The sequence below is a fragment of the Calidris pugnax genome, unplaced genomic scaffold, assembly GCF_001431845.1.
Source record: "Calidris pugnax isolate Ruff unplaced genomic scaffold, ASM143184v1 scaffold18, whole genome shotgun sequence".
Taxonomy (NCBI): Eukaryota; Metazoa; Chordata; class Aves; order Charadriiformes; family Scolopacidae; genus Calidris; species Calidris pugnax.
In genome coordinates this window covers 1,986,078-2,004,477 of record NW_015090812.1, presented here as the reverse complement: position 1 = coordinate 2,004,477, position 18,400 = coordinate 1,986,078, and the positions used below count along the sequence as shown (strand labels likewise).

Genomic DNA, 18,400 nt, shown 5'->3' with positions numbered 1-18,400 from the left:
TTTGCTTCAAGCCCTTGGGTTGGGTGTTTTAGACAGGAAAGGTGCTTGTCCACAAGCAAATCTAGTCGAGGTAATTCAGTTTTTGAGGTCTTTGGATAAAGGCTTGATTCATTTTTTCAGATAATCTCTTTAGTGGTCATTTGGGAAAGCTTCCAATAGCACCTGGCACAAGGGTTACTGGAAAGTGCTTGACATCTCGTTAGCTCTGCTCATTTCCAGGGAAATGTTGAGTCTCCCTGTTATTGTAGTAAAATTTGGTAAAAGAATAATGTCTGCTTTCGCGCCCTTCCTGAAAGTGTTCTGTGTTGCTCTGGTAGTAAATCATCTCAAATAATCATAGCAAATACTTCAAACTGACAAAAAAAAGTATCTTTCTGGAGAATAGTGAGACACTACAGAAAGGCACAAATATTTGCATTGGAAAGAATATTATTAATAACTCATATTCTTCCAAGAAATGAGCATTTTGATGCCTGCTGGTTTTTGTTGTTTCAATCAATGTAGTAGTCTGCATGGGTTAAGCTTCCTAACGAAATTATGTAAGTGTAATTAAACTAAGAAATGCATAGCAAAAGACCCCAATTAGTGTTGAGAGATACATGGGATCTGTAGCAGGGGGAAAATACACTTTATGTGAGGCTGGCTCATGAAGTATTTTGCATTTAGCATAAGCAGTCTCCCGGCTACTCTGTTGTGTAGATTCCTAATCTCGTTTAATTCAATTTACTTTCCTCTTGTGGGCAGCTACAGCACCTTTTGCACCAGCTTTAAGAGCTATAAATCCTGTATTCATATAGCGAGCTACTACTTTCCCTGGGGGCTGGAGGGAAAACTTCGAGCACGCGAAAAGGGGTGCTTTGACCCGAGCTGAAGAGTTAATCTGATGAAAACTCGAGCACGGCCTCGGCTGAGCTCTGTGCTCAGTTGTGGTGTTGAGCCAGGGAAGGACCAAGCCAAGGAGCATATTCTGGCATCGGCTTTTGGAGGTTACAAGAACCTTATGTATCATTTTATGTATTTTCTTTTCATGTGTATATAATCAATTCCAGTGGCGAGGCTTGTGTTTTGGTTCGTACAGCCAAGCCAGGCAATTGACTTGGCTCCATTTTCAAACCTCTTGGCTTGCTAAATGTCAGAGCCTAAGTAGGGCTTCTCTTTGTACTCCAATCTCCTGCAATTGGCCTGAGTTATGTGTGTTCCCTGAGAGCACATGCACGGCCCTGAATACAAATCAAACCGAGTTAGGAGCCAAACACAGAGGTCAGCGAAGCAAATATTTTTGTCTCCCCAAACTACCTTTCTTGCCTCCTGGCACAGCTATGTGAGGCCCAGGCTTGAGAAGTCTTCTAGGGCCCACATGCCAGGAACTGAAAACTAAATAAAGTAATAATGCTAATAGTGTAAATGCATTGACAGTCTCTGTTAAAGTTCCCCAGTGACTTACTGGATTCTTGCAGTTCTGCACCTAAGAGAAACTGTAAATTCTCTGGAAGAGGGAGGCACTGGAAGGTTTGGTTTTTTTTTGTGGTGGTTTCTTCAGAGTGTGGATTATCTTGGATCTTCTTAAATAAGGTGGTGGAAAACAGACTCCTGCAAAGTTCACCCTGAGATATTTAAATTTCCAGTAATACCTAGGAAACAGTGAACAAAAGAACCTTTAGGGAATTGATATCAAACACATTACCTTTAGATGAGTCTTACAGGCTTTGACTGAAGGGACTGACAGATGAAACTTTACAACAGTTCTATTGGAGCATGGTCAGAGATACTATTCCAGTTGCAACTGAACCGAGTCAAGAAACCATCACTCTCAATATAATCTCCAGCTAAAAAGAAAGAACACCAAAAAAACTCCAAAACAAACAAAAAAACCCCAAACAATAAACCTACTAAAAAGTATTTCAGCTAAGCTGGATCGTTCTGACAGAGCCAGATTTGGGAGTGTCCGCACATGTGGTTACGTGGCTCATGGAAAAGGGTGGTAACCCCTAATGGGGGGTAGTGGATAAACAGCTGTGGGCAGGCTGGAGGTGGTCACCTCTTAACCTGGCTCAGCTGCTGCTGGAACAGCTCGTGGGGCTGTGCCTTTACTTACACAATACTGGGATTTCTTAATAGACGAATTCTTAGATGGAAGAGCAAGCTGCTGTCCAAGTTCGCCATGGGATGTGCCGCATCCCAAAATGTATGCATAAATATACATTCCCCAAACGTGTGTGCTAAGTGAACATTCAGTCCTTAAGAGCACCAGCACATAATACTGGCTCCGATTCCTCCCGTAGCCATCGTGGTTGGAGCACAGCGTGTTCCAAACAGCACATTTTGCTGCATGAGTCTCAGCTGTAGATCTCGAGCAGAGAGAGGCTTCTATTAAATGCATCTGTACTTGTGTGTCTTTGGTCTGTATCAGATTCTCCTTAGGTTACTTAAACTGCTTCCAGACCAAGCTCTCTTGTGCCCCCACTGCTCCACGATACTCTTAACCCTCTCCTCACCCACCAGCCATCAATCAGGACGAGCCACTTGCCCACACCCGCTGCAGCACCCAGCGCCGTTTCGCCTTGTGGGAAGGGTTATTAATTGGTTAAGCTGAAAATAAGGGCATTGCTCCACAAGTTTCTCTAAACACGAGGAGGAACGAAGGGCTGTGCTTTGCTGAAAGGTCACGGTGAGCTCACGCCGGCAGGAGGACAGCGTTTTGGGCAGGACTCTCGCTGGGTGGAGGGAGCTTCCTGAATCGTTCCAGGGCTGAACTGGCAAGAGGCTGTGTGGGGGGAAAGCCTGACCACACCAAAAGAAAAAGGGGAGGGGAAGGGAATTGGATGTGAGGGCTCCAAACACTGGGTTGGTTTAGATTTGATGCAAAGAGATGGAAAGATGTGGTTTACCGCTATTAATACCTTTGTTTAGTTTTTTGCCCCCAGAGCACCTAAAAAGCTCTGACAGGGTAATGATGAGACCAGCTTTATGCTTTATCATGAGGCTTTTCCTCAGGCTTTTTGTCCCATACGCTCTCAATCTCTGCTGCACCGCAGGACCACAATGTCTGTGATTATGTGGATCACAGAGACCCTGTAGCAGTTAGTCCTAAACTAAGTCCTGAGTGTCCTGTACCGGAGGAGGGGTTGGCTGCTGTGCCCTGGGCTCACCACACACCATCCTGAGAGGAACTCCATGCTCTGCTGACTTCTGCTATATCTGGGAGAAAGCAGGGTAGAGAAGATCCCACATTATGCTTCCCAGGTGTCCCTCAGGCATCTCCCTTCCTCTCTTGAGCTGCTTTCAGTGCCCTGTCAGAAAGGAAAGCCATCAGCGCCGAGATGTTACCTTGAGGTACAGCCACTGGCACCACGTCCTGAGCTTGGCAGGTCTCTAAAATCTCCAAGATTTGGAGTCTGTGCAGTCTTAAAAACCTATAGCCTCTCCATGGTGGAGTGCTCCTCTGGTACCATCCTCCTGTACTCTTCTGTTTAGGGAAGGGCAGTCTGTCCAGGAGAGAAATATTTCGGAGTCTCCAGATTTCTTTTCTAATGGTATGAGCCTTCATGCCATCGCTTACTTTTTCAGAATGAATCATAGAATGACAGAATGGTTTGGGTTTGAAGGGATCTTAAAGATCATGTAGTTCCAACCCTCTGCCATGAGCAGGGACACCTCCCACTAGACCAGGTTACTCAAAGCCCCATCCAACTTGGCCTTGAAGACCTCCAGGGATGGGGCAGTCACAGCTTCTCTGGGCAACTATTGGGATAGGTCTCAGGAGAAGGGTGAAAACCAGACTTTAAATTCTATATATTCACTTAAGGTTTGCAAGGTGAAGCTTGTAGATTTAGATTTAGTCTGATATTGGTCAAGAAGGTGGACGCCCTGTGGAAGATCTTAGTCTTCCCACCTGTGAGTCCTGCCCTGGTAGCCCCAGCTCTGCAGCCAGCTGGCTGTGGCAGCCAACACCTTGTCCAGCACAAAGATGGACCTGGCTTTCCTGGCTCGTTGTTTTCTAAATGATAGTTTTGATGATGCTCAGGAAGACTCATGTTGTTCAAACCTGCTGAGCTAGAGGACTTCCCTGGCACTGGGGAAGTCACCTGCAGGGCCAGAGGAGTGAGTCACCCTGGTCTTGCACAGGAGCTGTTAAATCTCCTGAACCCTGTGTCCTACTGAGAAAGGAGGATTCCTTGGAGTATTTGTATGTGAAAAGTGGGAGAAGAGGACTATGAAGCAGTTCTTGAGAAAGCAGGAGATGAATTTAACAACCAAGCAGGAGGGGAACCGATATGGGTATGTTTGAAGGCCCAAAGATTTTATATGGAGCAGGACTTTCTATGCCTTGTTTCCGAATGCTGGCTGTAGGTTTAGACCTGTATAGAGACAAGAAACAACCTTGTACAAAGCTTGCATGGTCTTCCAACTTGAAAGGCTGATGTCCAGCTTAATTTGATTAGAATGATTTGGTTAGAACAGACTTTATCCCATCCAAAAATGAAGGAAAACATGGTCTTTTGTTGTAGAGATAGAATTTTATGGGATCAGATAGTCATCAGAGTGGCTTAAGAAGGGCACAGAGACAAATGCTCAGGGTCGTGGGGGAAGCAAATGATCAGGATAAAGCGGAGACAGTGTCTTTTCTCTGCAGGGTGTCAAGTGTATGTAGTTCTTGGCATGAGTTTTCTGAGTGACCTTAGCCTAGTGATACAAATCTTAATTGCAAGATGCTGTGACCAGATGGGTGAACTTAGCCTAGTGATACAAATCTTAATTGCAACTTTAAAAGATGCTGCGACCAGATGGGTGAGGATTAAGGAAACGCTGTTAGCTCTGCCCACCTCAGTTTGAGCTTTGTATGGACGATGGCTTTGGGGGAGGATTTTGGTAAGGATCGTTTGATTTAGGGATATTAGCAGAGCAGGAACATGTGTTATCCCCATCAGTGTTCATAGGTGGATCAGAGCTGTCGAAAAGTCAGAGCAGGAACATGTGTTATCCCCATCAGTTTGTTCGTACGTGGATCAGAGCTGTGGAAAAGCTCTTTATGAGTCGCATGGACCACAACAATGGGTTGTGAGACCTGGGTCTGACCTACCTGCAGCTGGAGGCGTTGGTACCCCAGCGTGGCCAGCTGCCATGCTGAGACTGAAGGATGTGTTTGCAGCCTTTCCAAAGTACAAGCTGGGTTGTTCTGCCATCCAGCAACACCAATTTTCAGAGACACAGGAGAATCTCTCTCCGTGCTTGTTAGCTGCTTTTCTGTGAGGAGTGGCTTCCAACGAAAATGAAAGACTAGAAGCTTTGGGAGAAGTTGTCAAGCATCTGCTGGGGTGATGATCAATTAATCCACTGCACGACTCTTTCTTTGCTGGCATTTGTGAGGCACGAGGGTTTCCTATCCAGTGTAATGTCTTCCACAAATGGGCAGTTTTATTTCATACCTAGAATTTAGTGGTGGTTGCAGCTAATTTCACACAGAAAATTAGACAAAATACTTGAGCTACTTCCACCGTCTGAACTTGACAACAAATGAAAATAGCTTTTTGGAGGGTAACTTGAGAGTTACTTGAGAGGGTTAAATGTGTCTCACCGGTGCACTCAGTTTGACAGGCTGATGCACTTTGTCTAGATGATAGATATGAAAAACTAATATCTCAGTTTTCAGAGGGGGTTCTGAAACCTAAAATCGAAACCAGATGTGCAACAAAAAAGAGCAGTGTATATTGCAAAGTGTTGTGAAATAGCCCAAGGGAGGCAAGTAAGCAAAAACAGCCCTGTGTCTTAGCAACCTGCAAAACAAAACAAGTAACAGCTTGGTTGGCATCTGACGGGGCAGGTTTTGGTCTTTGCAGTGGAAAAGAAGGCTGGAGAAAACTTGGAGTAATTCTGGAATTTTTGGTGACCCGGAAACACCTTTATTTTCAACGGAGTGGTTACCTGATTTCTCTCCTCCCCTAATGTTGAGAAACACCGGTCCTCTTTCTTGTCTTTCCTATCCTGCTACAGCCTAACATGGTATTAGACATAGATCTTCATTTTTCCCCTGCTTTCCCTCTTACTAAAGTCAATCACACCCATGAAAACCTGGTGTAAAGTGAATGTAAAAGCTTCCAACTCGAAATAATTTTGAAGATTTTGCACAAGTCTAAATGATGAGGTGGAGGTCAATTCCTCAAACGTGGAGGGGTACCCAAGTGTGACTTTTGTGTAGAAATGGAAAGAAGTTCTCAGTACGTAAAAATTTAAACTTTAAATACATAATTAGTAATTTTCAAAGGAGTATTGAAATCAGTTTCTGGAAACGGCACCCCATTTTCATTTGATTTCACTCCGTTTCTTAATTAGACTAGTGTGTTCTGTCAACCCCAGAAATGAAAAATTCACAGCTCAGATCCCAAAATGGTGTTAGATGAGTTTAAATTCAATCCTGTAAGCAAGGGAGGCACTTGCTCACTTGAGTGAGAGCCATGATGTGTGCTAGAAAGCTCTGCTGGCACAGCTGTGTCCATTGAGGGAGTGGAAAAAGCCCTGCCCCTCAGCACCAGCTGTGCTGCCAGATGTGGTGGGAATGGGTTTCTACCTTCAAACCTGTCTGTGTGGTGAAAGAGCTTATTCTGCTCGATGATGTCCATCGTGGCTGCTTGCCGAGACAGATCGACTTGGTATTTCTGTCTGAGCAAATCCTTCCGGAGAAAATCCTTCCTGGCGTGGGCCAGGCCATGGGGGGGTTCCTGTAACCAGCCTGACTCCAGCACCCACCGCTTGAAGCAAAACCACAACGTGCCCTGAGGTTTGTCATCAAGCTGTGAGAGGTGGCGTTTGTGATGGAGAGGGAAGGTGGGTGGATTTGACTGAGTTTGGTTATTTTTAGAGAGGTTGAGGCTGCCAGGTTGGCCAGGTTTTGTGTATTCAAGTTGTTGTTTGTTTTGTGTTGTGGGGTTTTGTGGTTTTTTTTGCTTTTTTTTTTTAATTTTAACAGAATAAATTTCTTCTGGAAAATGCTGTTTAGGCAAAATTAGAATTTGGGGGAAAGTTCATCTTGATGAAGTTTTCAATGGAAACATTTGTATTACTTGAGATTGAAATAGCGACTTTCATTTTGACTCCTGGTTTCAGAGTTTAGCTCTTTTTAGCTTCTAAAAATTACTACAATATTAAAGATTAATTATAGATATGAATGATTTGACATTATCAGGTAGAAATTTTTAATGGACTAATTTTGATCCTTTCAGCTAAAAATAACTCAAGAGTTTCCATTCTGCAAAATATTAGATATTTTGCTTGTCTGTCTGATTGGCAGAAAAACAAATGTCAGTGTCAGAATCTTCCATGGAATAAAAGTCCCAATTTTTTGCTATTCCAGTAGAGCCTTTAAGTCACTACCAAGATGACTGGATCCAATCTCATATCTTCAAAAGAGGGCATGGTTTTATTAGTTTTGGCTGCAAAACTGGATGGGAACAAGGTTGTGTTACTGTCTTCTTTCTCACATACTGAACTCATCGTTCCTCTCGAGGCTTCTGGCAGTTCTGTAGGACATGAGGCCTCCTCAGCTTCAGAATCCTGTTAGAAAGATGCAAACAGAAATGATGAAAGCAAAAGAAAGCGATCCCAACGTGACATCTGAAATGGGAGTCACTATCTAATCTGGTCCTGTTTCATGGGACCTGTAGACACTATCAGGGCTCAGCTCGTTTTCCACCCAGCATTATCATTCTTTCTCTGGTGGATCAAGGTGGCAGGAGTTGCCCCCTAGTGCTGCCAGGTGTCTGCTAAAATCAGTTTCACAATAAATTTTGTCATCTCAAACAATGCACCAAAGGGAAAGCAGCGCACTGGAACAATAAACCAAATGCAAGGGATGAAACTGTCTAACCCAAATAAAATCACAAATGATCAGGATGTATATCCTTCTGTACTATCTGCTGATGCCTGTGATCTTCCCGATGAGAAATTCCTCTTTCTTTTAGTGGGATTTCTGGAAATACATCAGTACTAGAGTCTCCAAAGAACCGTCTCTGTCCTCCCAGAGCAGCAGGAGAGCATTACCTCTCAGTAACAAGGTGTCCTCATTGCTCATCATGCATTTCTTGCCCCATATAATTATTGCAGCTGGTTTTCCTCCATGAAGAGGAGATTCATTTTTAGATTAAAAAAAAAAAAAAGTTAGTATAAGTAAAAGTAAAATGCCTGAGTGCATTTTACTCAAAACGTGGCCAGTGAGGGAGGTGCAGCTGGTGTTGCTGTGGACACTCCTTTTTTTCCACTGTGGAGAGAAATGTGGGCATGTTTACCATTATCAGTGCCTGAGATCCACAATGTTTAATAAATTAAAATGGTTCTTTCCAAATTGCAAAGGCTTTTACATTTGACTTGCGTTGGCCAATGAAGTCCATTAGTGCCTGAATAAGTGGTAATTAGTGGTAAGAGTCGCAGTCATTAGTGTATCTTGGCTCCCTCTTGGTAAATCATAACTTGCAGCTGAAGGATTGATTCTTCAGCAGCCCTTGACCAGTAGTACCTGGGGCAGGAAGGAGAGGGTTCCACAGGAACATTTTGGAAGTGGCTGTTTCTAGTGGTCTTCTTGCAGGGTTGGAATGGGGTAACCCATCTGTGGCGAGCAGCTCATTAGAGAGGATGTACTTCAAGAACCAGGAAACTTCAAGAGAGGGGATACTTTGGGGGAGATGGCAAGTCTATCAGTCCTGGGATGTTCATGGTTCTACCTTTGGCATCCGAGATGCATTGAATTCATTGCAACCCTCTGGTGTAAAATCAGCCTTGGGGGAGATGGCAAGTCTATCAGTCCTGGGATGTTCATGGTTCTACCTTTGGCATCCGAGATGCATTGAATTCATTGCAACCCTCTGGCGTAAAATCAGCCTGCTTCTGCATTGTGTCGTCTGTGTCCCCATCAGGCTTACAAATATCTCCTCTCCTCCTCAGCTTGTGAAGGGTGGCACTCCTGAAATAGTAGGGAAAAAATAGGGATGCATTTACATAAATACAATTTTCTCTTGAGGCAGCTTTGTCTAAATGGAGAATGAACATGCACATTTTATATAGTGGAACTTGCAATATTCCAGCTATGATAATGCCTTTGTAAATCAGGCAAGGAGATGCTTGAAGTTGTGCATCAGTTGTGCTCTCACCACTCCTGTTTGAGTGTCAAGGATTTTTTGGAGTGGAAGGATTAGATTAAACACATAGTGATTAGTTTTCTATTCTGCATTTGAAAACAAAATATTTCCGTCCTAAAACCCCATTTTCAAGGGCTTGCAATCCCAGTCACTCTGTTATACCAGTAGTTGCCTTCACTTTATACTGGTGAACTTCAGTGTCTTTCGTGACACGGGGCTATCATTCATACTTCCAAGAAAGATGAGCAGAGAGATAGCCAGCCCTTGTGACTCAGTGTAAAATTATTTATCAGATTTGACACCCGTAAGTTGGTTTTGGTGCTTCTCATGGGTACCTATCCCAACTGTGAGAACACGCGGAGACGGACAGATGAGGAACTTCTAGTCACTTTGCAGCTGTGTTTTGTCACAGGATGAAAGTGTGCGAGATACAGATCAGATACAGCTGCTGAAAAACAAATTGAAACAAAGAGTCTCACAAAGAGAATGGCTGCAGCCAGAGTTCATAAAAGGGCTCTATATGCTTTCTAATGTAATAAGCCTTTATTCTGCCTGGCTAGCCCTTTGAGTAATTGTAAGAGAAAAACTGACATCCCTTTTCAGTAGGAGAGAAGGACATTTATTTTATTCCTAACGGTTTTAACAAACCTCTCCATGATGAATTATATATTTATTGTAACTGCACGCTCCACAGCCACAAATTCTTGCAGTCTCTTTCCAGCTGAAAGCTCCAATAAAAGACTTCCCCAGATAAAGGCCAGAGGATTTGGGCCATGTTTTTTGTACTTAGATTAATTCGGATACTCTGATTTCTCCGGACTGAAGATTTCACAGACCAGATGAGTCAAGAGTACAGTCAATATAGTTCTAAAATATTAAAAAATAGCAATTGTGCAGCCATCTGCCTCAGCTTCTACTACCTTCAGTCTTCTTTCCCTCATACAACACTGAATCCACAGGTGCTGACAATTTTTCTTCATTCAGAATAGATGTAGTAAGCAGTCACGTTCTTTTTGAGAAAAAGATACTGAGGATAAAGGTATGTGTCCGTGGAGGACAGGAGAAAAGCAGCCTTTCAACTACAAGCAAAGAGCTTGACTCCAGTTGATCTAGTCTTGTTTTGTTCTGGGAAACAGGACCTCATAAATAAGATTACACTGGAGAAATACCTGACACTACTCTGCAGCTAATGGAAACATCTTAAAAGACTCTGAATATAGGCCAAGTATGTGGGTCAGTAGAGAAACTACTATTTATATTAGGACCTGCCTATGAATACAGTATAATATCCAGCTGTTGAAAATACAAAGAGAAGTTGCAAAAGAGCTTTTTTTTAACATAAAAAATGCCTTTGTCAAGTTATGTTGCTGTTAGAACTGCAATTTTACTTTCATCTTCTGTGAATTCAGTGGGCAGCTTTTTAAAAGTTCCCATTTGGCAAGGTTATCTTCAATCTGGTGAGTAAAAAGGGCCTGCTGTCTGAGTAGAAACCTTGCTAAATCACAGCATAAAACTGAAATAAGAGATAACATCCACTGAAAGTGAATTTTGCTGTGGATATTTAAGTATTTCTACTGACTTTCAAATTCTGAAAATTATCTCTCTTTACTTGCTGACTGGTCAGATCCAATTCTGTCTTGAGAAGGTTCCCACTCGCAGGTTAGATGACCTCAGGAATTTTCACTGTGCTTGCTGCAGGCGAGCTGCATACACATGCAAAACCAGGGGTTTGAAAAGTATGAGTTCCCTACCCACAAAACACTCATTGTAAGTTTTTCTTGCCTTGTAAAGAACATCTGTTGCAGAATTTAGGATGTGATGCATCCCTTATAAAAGGAGAGAGGAGGGGGAAAGGTTGCAGGAGTCACTGATGCTATGAAAAGGGTGTTCATTATAATTTCTCCACAAGTATAAGCAATGAGCGTTTTGGGAGATCTAGGGCTGAGCTGAATCTTGGAAGAGGCCCATAGCATCAGTGGGAGCTTTCTGTTGGTGGGGTGGAGGACTCTGATTTCCATCAGACCTGTGGGGTCTTGTTCCTTATAAAAAACGTGTCACGCTCCGTTCTCTACTACATCCATTGATGCAGGTCAAAGGCTGCTACTTTCAGCCAAGCTGGTCTGTTAGTTTGTGTTTTGTTTCTCTAAGTTCTTTTATGATCCAAATCCATAAGAAAACAGCCAACATGTAATTCTGCACTCAATGAAAATGGCTTTTTTTTTTCCCCATAAATACAATTTAGACAGTAATTTGAGTTAGCAAAGCTTTGAAGGTGCAGCTGGAGAGAAAAGTAGAGTGCCATGTAGCCGGGTGTAGTTGAGTAAAAGAAAGCTTTTCCAGAGGACACGGGGGGCCTGAAAGGGGAGAAATTGGACGTGAAACCTTCCAAAGAAGGCCAGAGAGCAAGTTTATTGCACTTTTCAACAGCTTGGAGCTCATGCTGATGGGCCAAATTTTGCTCCCAAATTTTGCTCTGTGTGTTGTTGGGCCTAATTTTTGACTTTATCTATAGCTATGTGGGTTCAACCCTGTTTGCTCCTGGTGGTGTGTATGAGAAGGGCGACTGAAAACAGAGTTATATTCTTTGTGCTTAGGTATTAGCTCTATCTGAAAGCCTTGAAGATCTGGAAATAAAGCCTTCCTGGGAAGTAAGAACAAATGGAGAAAATGATGTGCAGGAGAGGTCAAGTCACCAGAGCAAGATGACAGGGTGAGAGCAAGGTCCCAGTCAGGAACCTCCGGTTTGCTCCTGACCGCAGCGCACGCCGTCTTTCATCCTGCCTGAAGGAAGTGGAAAAAATGATTTCATAATCCTTTGTCATGGGGTTGGGTACGCTGCAGGTCATGTGGACAAAGCCATTTGTTCAAGTAGCTTCAGCTGAGGGCTCCTCAAAAGCTGTTGAAATCTCACGGCCTCTCTCTCCTTCCTCAAAGGAGTAAAGTCCTGCATCCAAACTAAACATGGACGGCTCCTTCCCCACTTGATCTTGAGCGCTGACCAAGACCCTCTTCCTTCTTCTCAATAGTGTCTTTTGTATCGGAGAGATTTTGCTGCCCTTTCGGCAGTATCCTTTAAGCACAGTAGGCCAAGATGAACTAAAAAGTCATCTTTCACTCTGAAAATGTTAAACTATTGCAGTTTGTCAAACTTTTTAAAAGCAGCAGCATTAATAATATTTGGTGTTTTGGCGGTTTGGCCAAGTCCCTCACTGCTGGTGTTGTTGGTGGTGTGTCACTGTCAGTATTTTGTACTGAACTATCTAACAGCTGTCTTGGCTTCCTTCCTCACTAAAACAACTGCTGCTTCACAAAGAACACAGATAATTTTGTCTTCCTTGATATTAACAGATCAAGAGAGGCCTTTGCCAATACAAACTCATCTTTTATTTTTACAGTCGGAGCGAGACCCTTGGTAGAATTTGTTGTTCTCTTTTATTCTGTACTTGGAGACTAGTTGACATCTAGTCTTTTCATTTCAAGTGATGCTGAGTGGGTGGGACATCTAGAAGGGGGATAAAAACTCTCACAAAAGAATCAAATTCAAAAGGAAGCCAAAGGCAAAACAAAAAGCCCTGCACAAGGCACCAAAATGAAAGGGCTTGTTTAAAGGCAGGAGAACAGTAACAGCACAGTCTTCGTCTAGGTCTTAAAAGGCAGTGAGATGAGAGACACTGCACTGAGACTAATGTTCATCTCCCACCATGTCCACAAATTCCATGCTTGCGCGTGGGAAGGAGAGTGGCATCATACACCAAGTAGGAAATGCTGCTTGAAAAGCCAGACCTGGACAAAGGTCTGCAGTATCCACAGCAGACCATTTTTTCCTCTGCTCTATAAAGCCTCTTTAAGCCTCTCTGTGGGCGGACAGAGGTGTTCACCATGGAGGTGATGGAGGTGTTCATGTTCTGTGGAATGGCATACTGGGCTCTTACCAGTGTCTCCAGCAAGACTGACATGCAAAGCTGTGTATGGATGATTGCTGGGCTTGTCCACCATCTTCTGGTCCAGCTGCAAGCAGTGATAGGCATCCCGGTGTGGTCAACGGTTTAATACTCAATGGGAGTAAGCACCAGGACTTGGTGTTTGGTACCTACTGTGGAGATTCTGGTGACAGAAGTTTAGATGCACCCACTATCAAAGAGGAGGAAGAGAGTCCACTTAGTGTGAAGCTGCTTACTTCTGTGGTCACACTAGCTCCAGTTTTTAGTAAATTGTTCAGTAGATCAATTAGTTTTGGATAAAAGTAAGGCCATTTCACTTTTAAAATAGTACAGGATGGGTTAGAGGAAAATTTTAAACTTGAGTGAAATTTTGGGATGTAAAATAGGGACAATATTTGGTTTTTAATGTCGTTAACACCAAAACTCCTGTCAAATGTGTAGTATTGAAGAGCTCATCCTCCAGAATGCCCTAGAGGATTTTAGATGGTGAATCTCCCAATGATTCAGAGATGTACTCCTGTCAAATGTGTAGTATTGAAGAGCTTCATGCTGGGCATGCTGGGATGCTGGGCATCCTCCAGAATGCCCTAGAAGATTTTAGATGGTGAATCTCCCAGTGATTCAGAGATGACTTAGGTTCTCTGAGAAGTCTGCTAAACACCTTCAAGACTTAGCTAGTGATAGCTGCATGCTATTCATTTCAGCAACGTGGTCTTTAAAATACCTTCAGTTATGGACTGCTCGTCTATCAGGCAGAGCTAAGGTCTTTTCCAGAGCACTCTCACATCTGCATGTTGTACCACAGTCATCTCAACAGTCACAGAACAGGCTGCCATTGCTTCCTTTCACCTGTTTCTTCTACAGTCAGCCAGCCAAAAGTGTGGTATTCTTTCCAGTTGTTTCCCTAATGTTCCCTCTCTGCAACAGAAGATTGGGATCTCTGGGTCTTTGTTATTTGGACTGGTTGAAGGTAACCATATGTTTCAGTGCCCCGTTGGCTTTATTGCAGTTTTTAATGTTCTGGACTGCTCGTCTATCAGGCAGAGCTAAGGTCTTTTCCAGAGCACTCTCACATCTGCATGTTGTACCACAGTCATCTCAACAGTCACAGAACAGGCTGCCATTGCTTCCTTTCACCTGTTTCTTCTACAGTCAGCCAGCCAAAAGTGTGGTATTCTTTCCAGTTGTTTCCCTAATGTTCCCTCTCTGCAACAGAAGATTGGGATCTCTGGGTCTTTGTTATTTGGACTGGTTGAAGGTAACCATATGTTTCAGTGCCCCTTTGGCTTTATCACAGTTTTTTATGACCTTTATTGCAAACTGGACAGTTCAGGGGGGTGGGAATAGCAGAATAAAGAGTTTTTCAGTACCCAAGGTGAAATCCTGAGTTTGAAGTTAGAAAGGTGAGAAGGGGGTGGGAATAGCAGAATAAAGAGTTTTTTCAGTACCCAAGGTGAAATCCTGAATTTGAAGTTGGAAAGGTGAGAGTTTTGTGCCATCTGATTCAAATTTAGAATTCCAAATTCAGGACATGGCCTTGCTTACATATACATACCTGGTGCATACATAATACATCCATAGCCACTGGTCTGTTTAACTGGGAAGGTTACCTCTTAGCAGAGTTGGTATTAGAGTGTTATTTCCAAGTTATCTTCTTGGAGTCATGATGGAAGAAAAGTAGTACAGCAGTGGGGGGAAAAATCTGCTCGTTTCGGAGCGGTTAGGTGGGTAAACAGTAATACTTCTCACTGCCTTACACCCACATGGATAATAGCTGAACACGTACTATGAGTAATTTGTTTTTTAAGAATTGAAATTGACCCCAGATTAGAGCATCTGTACCGTACTTCATGTGTTGTTGAAGAAACTGGAGGCTCATCATTTGAATTTGGGATGGTGGCTGCATTTCTATAAAATGAATAAGATGAAATTCTATGGGGAAAGGATCGATGTGAAAGATGTAAGAGATTATTTTTAAGGGACTACCAGGGGGCACCTGGCCAGAATGGTATGCTATAAAAACCTATAGAGATTGCAATAGAAAGCATTCTATCCTTCCTTATTCCAGCATCCACCAAGCAATTCCTATTTATTTAGCAGGCAACCTCAATGACTTAAAGTTTCGCAAATTACAAATGTCTATCTGAAAGCAAAAAAGCTGTCTATTAAATGGGTGGACTCTTCAGGGAGATATTTTGTGTACCTTTTTTTTGATGTACCTTTACCTACTCTAACGATAGCAGCTGGGTGTAGCCAACAGTCCATTTGCATGTCCGTGTTACCTACTTGTGTGTGTGTAATACAGTAAGTTGTTTCTTTACATCTGGTGTCATTGTTGCATGCCTGGTTAAGATGCCCACCTAGTATCAAATTAATATTTATTTAATGACTAGTGTTAGGTAGAAAATAAGCAACATGTAGGTTGTGTGATGTAATCTGTGTTAAGTGTAGTATATGTTAGCTAAGTGTGGTCACCATCAGGTCACCTTCTGACTGCAACCACCACACAAAGCTGTGGCAGACTTGTTTTTCCCTCCTGCTTAGAAAAGACAGCTCTTGTGATACAGCCCGTCTACAGGCTCTTGGCACACTGTGACTCTTTAATGTCTATACTATAAATAAAGGCAAAACGTCTCCATGATATAATTCCTTCTGGAGATACATTGGTGGTGGTTTGTTAAAGAGATGTTTCGCAGCAAGGTCAGGGTTCGCTCCAATATTTGTCTGATACCAAGTGCCTGAGGCTCCTCCAAAGGCTGTATCAAATGGAAGAATTCATATGACTGCTCTTCTGCCTCTTCTCTGTGGGCTGTGCCTGGTCACAACCCAGCTGGCCTCCAGGCAGAGAAACTCAATAGAAGGGGAGACCTGGCTCTCCCACCAGCTCCGTCCTGAAGTGTAGGTACAATGAGGTCCAGCCACTTGGCTGTGTGAAGCTCAAGCCTGTATTCAAGGAAGGGAGGTTAGGCATGGCCAAGATGTTTCTGTGTCAGCACTTCATCCCTCAGGAACTAAAAAATGCATAAAGGGAGTTCCTGTCCCATCCTCCTGCACCCAATGTCTCGGCTTGTCCGGGTGAGCAAAAGGGAGCTGTAGACAGGACCAGGAGGGGAGGTGGAAGAAAGAGAGCCAACGTCTATGATCTTCTCCCCTCTTTCCTCACCACTGTAAATCCTGGCCACAGCGTGTTCACTGCTACGGCAGGTTAACCCTCCTGAGGGCTGCTGTGTGACCACCAGACTCCAGTAGCTGGTGTACAAGCCCTTCCCACCATTTGCCATTTCTCCCAGGCTTCTTCATGCAAGTGCGAAAAATCCAGCTGGAGTCACTGACTTTGTATTTCCAGCTCCTTGTACGTGCTGGAACTGAGCGAGCTGCTTCTGGTCCAGCTCTGCACTGAAATGGATGTACCCTCATCAAAGCTTCTGCTTGGCTTTCAGGTTCATTTATAAACTCTATTTCAAGTTTACAGTGACATGTCCTCTGCCACGGTGGTCTGACTGAGGCACAGAAGGCATAACTTTGGATAAGCATCACTGGAAAAGTATGGCCAAGCACATTTTAGTGCCTGGTTTTCCAAAGGTGTCCAATAACTTGGCTTTGTTCCTTATATCAAATGCTTAGGCCTGACCTTTCCAAACTGCTTACATAAATTACAAATTTTGAGGCTTTTTAGAGCTTAGAAAATTATTACCAAGTTGGAGGGAAGCAAAAAATGATGACACTTCAGCTGAAAATAGGAATAAGCAATTGGTCTCTTACCGTGGTAAATGTTCAGGTGAAACAATAAGTTGTGATTAGCTCTACCTGTTGACAAGCACTCACGTTCTGGAGAGTGATTTATTTGTTTTTTAAACATCTTTCAGGATTATAAATTCATCCCCAAACTAGCAAGATCCTAAACTACTTGGATGCATTCAAAAATTCTCCTGCAAGTCCCGGGTTAGAAACATTGACTCATGAGAGACCTTAAGGGTTGAGTGGTTTGAAACAAGATCAAAAACTCCAAGACAAGTTAATTAAATATACTAAAACCTCTTTCTTCCCAAACCTGCTAATCCAAATGACTTGGCCAGCTGAGTGGTAATGTGTTATCCCCTCTGCCACTCCTGCTGCCATGGCTACATTTTGTCTTAAGTCAAAACTTTGGCTTTAAGGAAAAATAGGAAAAAAAAAAAGGCAAAAAAAAAAAGCAGCAGCACTCTGGTATGTCTGACTACATACTAATATTAGCAAACGTAACCTTGAAATAGCATTGACGTTCATTAATCTGAACACTGTTCTAGTCCAAAAATGCTCAGATTACTGACGTTCACTGCAATTTTCTTCCCCACGCCACTATCAATAGCAGTCTTAATACCAACCTTTGAGTATACTAATTGCCTCAGACTGCCTTTAGGCAAATAAATAATTCTGTGATGCAAGATGAGGGGAAAGAGTTGGGTTTCTGAGTAGGTTAACTTGGACCTTTTCCAGTCAGCAGATACGTCTATGCCCTCATTTAGCTGTTTACAGATTTCCTGCTGCAGGAGTTTGATGATGCATTTTCTGCCTATAGGTGGAAACTTCAGGCAAACTTGGGCACTCTGGGCTGTTCTTCAGCTGATGAAGTCATCGTAGCTCAGCAGTAATCAAGAGCTCTTCCAGCTGACACCAGCTCCTGCTCTGAGAACCTGTGAGCTGTCTTTGACCTCAGAGCTCAGCTCCATCTGTAAAGTAGGTTTCATGGTTTCATACATACGTTGAAGGTACAAGGAAGTACTCCTTGTGAAATTAGAGGTCTCAAAGGAGCATCTTTTCAGGCTCTGAGAAAGTGAGAGCACGTCCTTGTAAGATGAGTTTGTACATAATGTAGATTTTACGTAAATGCTAATTGCTAAATTCTTTGTTAACTTTGTCTTCCCAATGTCTTCACTCAGCCTAAGAAAACACTCTAATACCTATGAAAAAAAAATATTAACTTCTTATATACAACCAGGTTTGTCCTAACTGCTATCTGTCAAGTAATTTTAGACACCCACATATAGAAAGTTAATTTAGGATTTTAAGAATTATTATTTTTTCCTAGTGCGCTCTCAGCACCCGCGACAGAAATAGATGTGGAACATAGCTAGTAAATTTAGAAGGGGCAGGCGGAGGGGACTTGGTTGTGTCTGGGTCAGCTGTGGGTGATGTCCTGGCTTCACCATGGTGGATTCCTCGGGACGACAACGGAGCCCCGTACCCACGTGCTTCACTGTTCCTTCAGAAACCAAACATGTTCCCTGCTGTCACCTCCCCTGAGAAACCCCAGACCTGGCCAGAAGGGACACAGATTGTCATTTGTCGCACGGG

At 43.1% G+C, this 18,400-nt stretch overlaps 1 protein-coding gene across 3 annotated transcripts in view; it reads left to right on the top strand.

The window, feature by feature from the left end:
* The window catches only part of FGGY (FGGY carbohydrate kinase domain containing), a 355,269-nt gene that overhangs the window by 154,092 nt on the left and 182,777 nt on the right, over positions 1 to 18,400 (top strand). The window contains exon 5 of one of the 3 annotated variants that reach the window (XM_014939088.1): positions 17,625 to 17,782. The exons of the other annotated variants lie outside the window; for them this stretch is intronic. The gene's annotated coding sequence lies outside the window, so the exon portion shown is untranslated. The remainder of the gene's footprint in view (positions 1 to 17,624; positions 17,783 to 18,400) is intronic. 3 annotated transcript variants of the gene reach the window in all.